Genomic DNA, 8,109 nt, shown 5'->3' with positions numbered 1-8,109 from the left:
ACACACACACACACGAAGGGTCTAAGATGCGGCTCCTCAGGAGAGTCCAACGCTCCCCTCCCCCATGCGAGGGATCTAGGATAAGGCTCCTCGGGAGAGTCCAACGCTTTCCTCCCCCCATGCGAGGGATCTAGGATGCGGCTTCTCAAGAGAGTCCAATGCTCCCCTCCCCCATGCGAGGGATCTAGGATGTGGCTCCTCTCTCCCCACATGGGGGATCTAGGATGCGGCTCCTCAGGAGAGTCCAACGTTTCCTTCCCCCACAGGAGGGATCTAGGATGTGGCTCCTCAGGAGAGTCCAATGCTCCCCTCCCGCCTCACAAGGGATCTAGGATGCAGCTGCCCTCCCTGCAGGCAAGTAGGATGTGGCTCCTCAAGAGAGTCTAACGCTCCCCTCCCCCATTCAGGAAAAAATTGTCTTTGGTGAAACCGGTCCCTGGTGCCAAAAAGGTTGGGGACTGTGGCTCTAGATCATCCCCAGAATGGATCCTGGGTAATGATATGTGGTTATTTTCTGAATTAATTGTTCCTGCCAAACACCCAGAAAATAAACCCACTGTCATCCCAGAGCTTAAACCCAACAAAAACTTAAACCCAAAAATGACTTGTAAACCAGGAATGTGCAAAACAGCCTCTCCAGCCTAGAAGGCCTCTCCATCACTCAATTAGCATTTGCCTTTGTTCTCACTACTAATAGTTAATCGTGTCACCAAAAGAGTTTTAAATAAAATTGTACTTCAGTAGAAGAGGCCTCTCTTCCCCTAACCCCATGGAACTGGGTTACAACAGGCAAAACTTGGAAGAAACAGAAGAAAATAAATTCCCTTAGGCAGAATTCCATGTGGCTTTGCTTACCATTGACCTTGCTTGAACTTAATTCCTTTTGAGCAGACATGCAAGCACAGAAGAGGCAAGGCTTTCTGCCAGTTTCCAAAGAGTGCTTTCAGAATCATAGTGATACAGGGTTCCCCCGTTCAGAACTCGACAGGGACCCCCTGCCCATTTTCTGGGCCTGAGCAAACAGGCCTTTTCCAGCATTCTCAGGCCTCAAGCAGGGTCAGAGAAAAGCAGCCTGACCAGTATCTCATTTAGGCCCTCCCTCCTGCAGGGGGAAACACACACCCTGTTGTCTCACCTGGGACAGGGACTATAGGGACTGCATTCATTTGCTAATTTTAGGATCATTTTCTGCCTGCCAGCCCCTGACGCATTGTGACATGTCTGCACATGTGCTTCCAAAATGACCCTGCTCCAAGCAATATAATGTATAGTATATAGACAAAGCTCATAGGGCTTCCCACTGGAGTCCTCCTCCCCTCGGCTGCTGGAGGCCTGGTTGCCCTTCATTCCCTTATCTATTTCTTTCTCTGTCAATAAACTCTGCCCTTTGACTTATCCACATAGTCTGGTTACATTCTTCAAACCTGATAATCAAGGACTCGGCATAGAGAGAAATTCCAGCAACAGTAGGGTATATAAAGTTAAGTAATGCAGTGATTGGGTCTTTTCAGCAAGTACTCACAGACACTCAGCAAAGAGGGGCTGCTGTCTGAGTTCACCTGAGCACAAAGCAGAACCAACATCAGTAGCATAATAATGACTCCTGCTGTGGGAACCAAACTGGTTTACAATCAGAAAGATCTAAGGAATTCAGTGCAATTCGGTTACACACAACAGTACTACTTCTTAGAAATTAGCTTGCAACTAAAAGGAAAAACAAAAAGTGTAGAGGAACTGGTCCAATGAGATCAAGTGTTACACTATTTGTTTAGCTGCGCGGCGTGGGGTGTTGGGGGCTGGAGGAAGCAGGTACCCCCAGGGTGAACACATGATCTACTGTCGCAGCATCTGAACAGCTCACCATCCAGCAGAGGGAAGAATAACCACTTCCACCAAACCTGTCTGTGTGTCTAGTGTCTCTGAAAGGTGACAACCTCATCATCATGAATGAGAACATAAAGGGTGAAACACAAAGCACGTCGCTAAGAAGAAACGGGTTCAATTTTGTTATCTGACAATAAAATAAGGCTGACTTCAGGCAAATGAAACTCACCTGACTTTCCTTTGTCTCATCAACCAGTGGACTCCACAAAACAACAAATCCTCTTGTAAAATATATGAACCTCTGGCTCTTTCCTGAGGTTGCATGGAATTCTGCTTACAACATGGCCCCCGGGTGACCTGCAGTGGGTAGAATTCTACCAGTTTCTTCTCACCTTTAATATTTTGCTACAGAGACTGGTACTGCTGAAATCAAGTGAGGAGAAGATGCAAACTTGCTGCTTGGTCTCTGTAGGACTGCGTTGTATTTCCTCTGCTCTCCTTTGCTTTGATTTCATAGTTATTCTGGTGCTTTTAACCATGTATGTCACTGAACTAACAGGGAGGCCAGCCAAATCATATGAGTTAACTAGGGATAGCCACTGAAAAGCTGTTTGCCATCAAGCATTGAAAAAATATCTCCCTGTGTTCCACTTTTTAATAAACCTCAAAAGCAGCCTCAATCTAGAATCACACATCTATATGTACACAAATTCTTATCTAGTGCAATGAATTTTGGCCCCTGCTGTACATTCCCACACTTGATAATTTACCAAGACCCATGAAATAGAACATCTGAAGGTGGGGTCAAGACAACAGTATTTGTTAAGATTTCCCCAGTTGATTTGAATATGCAACTAAGGTTGAAAACCACAGATCTAATCTAAGAATTCACCTACTACTGTAGGTCTCATACCAATTTCTTGCTAAAAGAAAGTGCTGAAATATAGTACACACATTCTGTGGTTGTGGTTGTTGTCAATTTCTTAGGCTTCCACAATCTTTGAAATAAGGTCTGTAATCTGCTCCGTCTCTCCCCTAACGATGTTACACTTTCTTGAAAACACACATTGTCTTGGCATCCGTAGCACAGTGGTTACGGTGCCAGCCACATACACCGGGGCTGGTGGGTTCGAACCTGAACAAAAAATAGCCAGGCTTTGTGGTAAGTGCCTGTAGTCCTAGCTACTTGGGAGGCTGAGGCCAGAGAATTGCTTAAGCCCAAGAGTTGGAGGTTGCTATGAGCTGTGATGCCATGGCACTCTACTAAGGGCAACATAGTGAGACTCTGTCTCAAAAAAAAAAAAAAATACATAATTTAACAATGTTATTGTTAAGATATCTGAAATGCTTACATGACAATTGCAATAGAATGTTTTTACATTAGTGTGAGCTGCCAGAGCACAATACCGTAAGTGGGTAGCTTGAACAACAGAAGTTGATTTTACACAGTACTGGAGTCTGGAAGTTCAACACCAGGGTGCCAACAAGGTGGGGTTCTGGTGAAGGCACACTTCTGGCTTGCAGATGGCCACCTTATTGCTATGCCCTCACATGAGAGAGAGACAGAGAGAGAGAGCGGGCGCGCGCGCTAACATGCTGTTGTTTTTTTCTTACAAGGGCACCAATCCCAGCATGAGGGCTCCACCCTCAGGACCTTTGATGTATCATCCTAATCATCTCCAGAAGGCACTAGCTCAAATTATCAACACATTGAGTGTTAGGACTTCAACATACAAATTTGGTGGGAGAGGGGACACAAGTATTGAGTCCATAACAATTTTACTATAAGCAACTTGACTAATTTGAATGATTAATAAGCTAAGACTTACTGAGTACTATGACACTGTTCTAAGTATTTCATCTATCTGATCTCATTCATTTCCAATAACCTGTGAAACATGGGTTCTCCTCCCCATTTTACAAAGGAGGAGGCATGAGTCTGTGAAGAACTTAAGAAACAGCAATGGTTGGCTTGAATGCTGGCAGTTGGAATCAACAACAGCCATTACTGCCAGCATCATTGGTATAATTAAGGGGTTTTGGTAAGATTTGAAGTAGACGTATACAGTACAATAGCTGCCATTGGAGGAGTCAGCAGAGCTATGATCACTTAGGGATGGACTTGACTGTAGGTAATTGAACATCTGACTAATGGTGGCTTAAAGAAATAAGTTACCCAACTCATACAGCAAGTCTGGAATTGATGCAGCAGCTCGACAGGATGCTGGGCTCTTTCTTTCTACTTCACGGACACACTTGCCAGATTTAGCAAATAAAAATACAAGGCACCCAGCTACACTTGAATTTCAGGTAAACAATGAATAGATCTTAGTATAAGTGTGTCCCAGGCAATATTTCTAACATATTTATGTGTACAAAAGAGTTTGACATGTTGGCTGAGCCCTCTGGGCAGTCTTGTGGGCTGTTGAGCTCCGACACTTCTGTTCCCCTTCGGCCCCAACCTGGGCAGGATAACATGAAAGCTGGATGCCTCCTTCTCCACTGCCTGCTGGGTGTCCACACTCCAGGGCCTCAGCAACCCCCAAGGCAGTCTGCACCCCGCACTCTCTCTAGGGGGGTTTAGACCTCCCTGGGAGGCTGCTCTGCATCCGGGGAAAGCCTCATTATTTGAGTCACAATCTTTTTCAGACCATTGTATATGGCATTGACCGTCTCAACATTTGAACCAAATAGGGGAGGGAGTTATCCATTTCTGTGTGTGTCCATAATATGGAGGGTGACTACAATACTTACACTAAAAAACTATCCATTGTTTGTCTGTAATTCTCATATTTTATTTGGCATCCCCATCTATATAGCCCTTCATCTTCACACCTGGCTCCACAGAGTTGCAAATGGGAGCTATACTTCTAGGTCTCAAAGCTGTGTTCCAAGCAGGAAAGGCAAAACATTTTTCCTTCTGTTGAGATTTGGGCTTTTTATTTGGGAAGGGAGGTCTTCCCCAGGCACTTCTGGCTATATCCCATTCTGTGGAAATTTGTCATGTGGGTGTTTTTGCTGCAAGAGAACTTAGAATACTAAGTATTTTATCCTTCCACAAGCAGAAGAATAAAGGGATGTGGTTGACTTTTGGAATTTAAACCTAGTGAATACTAGGAGGCTGTCTGTTGCCACTCGTAATAGGTGTAATATTTTTGAAATGTGTCTACTTACTCCTATGCTAGTTTCGTTCTCCTTGAATCCTATTGGTTTAAGGGGTGAGGGGGCAAATATAACCCTGGGAAGAATGATATGGTTCAAACACCTGTCTTTAAAGAATCTCTGTCTTTACCTGGGGGCTTGTTGGAGAAATGCAGAATGCCAGACCTTCTACATCAGAATCTTCCTCTCAACAAGGTCCCCAGGTGACATTAAGGTTTGAGAAGAACTAGCCCAGAAGAACTCTGGTTCTCACCTTTGACTGTGTGGGAATAACCCAGGGAACCTTAAAAAATGCCAATGTCTGCCCTAGAGATCTAGACTTACGTGGGGTGTGGCCTGGGCATCTGGATTCTGACAAGCTCCCCGTGACTCTGGTAAATAGTGAAGTTTGAGAGCAGCTGGCTTAGAACAGCAGCTCTCAACCCTGGATGCCCATTGCAAACCCTTAGGGCACTTGGTCTGAAAACCACCAATCCTGGATCCCCCCAGAATCCTCCTGGAGGGAGGATGAGATGGTGGGGCGTGGGCAACAGTACTTTTGAAAAGTTCTCAGATGAACATAATGTGTGAAAAGAAAACCACGCCAGAAAGAGGAAGTGAAATGTTCACATCCTGCAGCCCAGTGGTTTGTGGTCAGGAGAGGGAGCGTGGCGTCAGATGGGTAGGAGGTGCAGCAGGGGCAGGAGGGCTGGGGAGGGTGCACCAAGCCAGGGAGGTTTTGTCCTGGTTCATATTTGGATTCCTGGAGGGAATTACCTCACAGTGTCCTTGCCAGAGCCTGGAAAGTAGCCGGGTGAGATGAGCGCTGCAGCACAGAACGAGTTAACAGGGGTGACAGTAGGGGTAGGAGTGCAGAGCTGCAGACTTGTAGCCTTCTGGGCTATTCTCAGTCCCCATGTGGTTGAACCCAGAAGTTCCCACAGGTGCTCCCAAAGGACTGAGGAGGCAGAATCGAGTCAGTTGCACTGTCAGGGTGCCCACCATTCAAGGTCAAGGTGACCTGCCTCCTCCAAGCAGCTAGGCTGAGGGGCCTGTGTAAGCTGTGGCAGAGCCTAAGACGGGCTACAGCGCCAGCAAGAGCTGGGGCAAGGTCAAGTAAACCACAGCTTCTGTGTGTGCTGGCCAAGTGAGAGAGAGCAGCCCACAGCAGTCACCAACTCTATCTGCAAACGCCAGCAGGTCAAGCGGTACCTATGATAAAACTAGAAGAGCTGAGGAACACTTCTCCTAAAACACCAGCCTTTCCCCTTCACTCCACCACTGCAAGGTCACCTTGCCCGGGCAGTCGCAGCCTGCATAGGAAGGGCTGCACCAGTATTGGTGGCCACCATCCACTCCACTTGGGCTGGCCTGTGCCAAATCAGCTGTTAAATATTTTTTAATATGACCCTGGATGAAGCCAGCCCTCTCCCTCCTACAGGCAGATGCTATGCTGGGCAGAAACAGAGGGAGGGAGAAGCAAAATCTGAGAGACTTCCGCTCTACCTAAGCAGAATGTTCATTATCACACTAGATTAAAGTTATAGGTAAAAGTTTCCCCAGACCTTCCCAGCCAGAAGGGCTGCATGAGGAAAATCAGGGTAGTTACAGGCAAAATAAAGGAGCAACAAATTGTCTGCATATCTAAAAAAAAAAAAAAAAAAGAATAATTTGAGGAAATTGCCATCACATCACTGCAGCAAAAGGAAGGATAATTTGCTTCCTCTATTAATTATTTATTTGTCTACAAAATATGGATTCATATTCAGGTTGTCTTTTTTTCTATAATCTGATGTCAGTCCCTGAGATAATGTATTTTTCTTTACCTGTTTAAACAAGGAAAGGGAAACAGAGAAAATTGCATATAAGCCCAATTGTTCTAGAATAGGTAAGATATATACAAAAAATAAAAACAGTGGGCTGATGACCACCTGAGGTTGTGAGGAATAGCCCAGAATGCTGAGAGGAACACCCCTTACCAGACTGAATCCCCTGTGTCTGCGAGATGAAGCTGCTGGATAACCCCACTGCTCTGATTTCACCACGTCATTCCATGAATATTTGTTTAACTGAGATTTCTGCTGTTCTAGGACCCAGGGATACAGCCATGAACAAAACAGACAAAAATACCTGTCTTGGCAAATGTCAAAGCTGCAGAGAGTGAGGGTCACAAGTATCGCAGTTACAGAGAGGGTGAGGGACAGATAATAGGCCAAAGAAATAGGTAAAAATATGTTATATGGTGTTAAAAGCTATAGAGACAACTTAAGCAGAAAAGGAAGATAATGGGGAAATCCTCAAGGAGAGGCTGACATTTGAACCACGACCTTGAGGAGCTGAGGCAGCGAGCAGTGCAGATACCCAGGAGAAGCACAGTCGGCCAAAGGAAGAGCAGTGCAAAGGCCCTGAGGCACGCAGGGCTGGGCAGCACTGGTGGACGGCAGAGTATCAGGAGATGACCAGTGAGATTTGAAGTCCAGGAGTGGGACAGAATCAAGAGCACACTGCTCCGATTCACGCATATTCTCCAACTGCGTTTTCTGCTTCCCCAGACAGCATCTCGTGGTGGAGGCCACCAACCCACCTCTGTTTGCAGTCAAGAAAGACCCCGGCCTAGGATGTTCAGCTTTCTCTCAAGGTCTGTTCAGCTTTCTCTCAAGGTCTTCCTCTGTGTTGTTAAGGCTCTCTAATTATGAAAAAGTTCCCCTGGATCACTTCAAAACATGCAAGTGCGGGGAAAAAACTGAACCTGGCTGACTGGCGTTTAATATTGACAGTACTTTGCCAACTCACGGGAGCTAAGGGACATTAGAGAAACATGGGTCATATAGTGAACAGCTCCAACTCCCCTCCAGAGAAAACGGTGGGCTACACGTGAAACGGGGAGAGAAGAGCGCCGGGTATTTGTCGATTATCCTCCCTATGTCTATTACTCCCATCCGCTGCCCTCCCTGAAAGCTGCGTCTCTTCAGAGTGAATGGATTTCCAGGTGGTTGGATTCTTCCTGGCTGCTGAGGACACACGTGACCAAGGCTAAGCCAATGAGAGCCCTCGTTCCACGCCGCCGGCTACAGAAGCGGTTCCGGGAGGGGAGTGGACCTGAGCCCAGGAGCAGCCGGGACTCCGGTGGGAATGCCGGGGCAA

Source organism: Nycticebus coucang, chromosome 23 (genome assembly GCF_027406575.1).
Source record: "Nycticebus coucang isolate mNycCou1 chromosome 23, mNycCou1.pri, whole genome shotgun sequence".
Classification (NCBI taxonomy): Eukaryota; Metazoa; Chordata; class Mammalia; order Primates; family Lorisidae; genus Nycticebus; species Nycticebus coucang.
The sequence above is the reverse complement of the archived record's forward strand: the minus strand, read 5'-3'. Positions refer to the sequence as shown.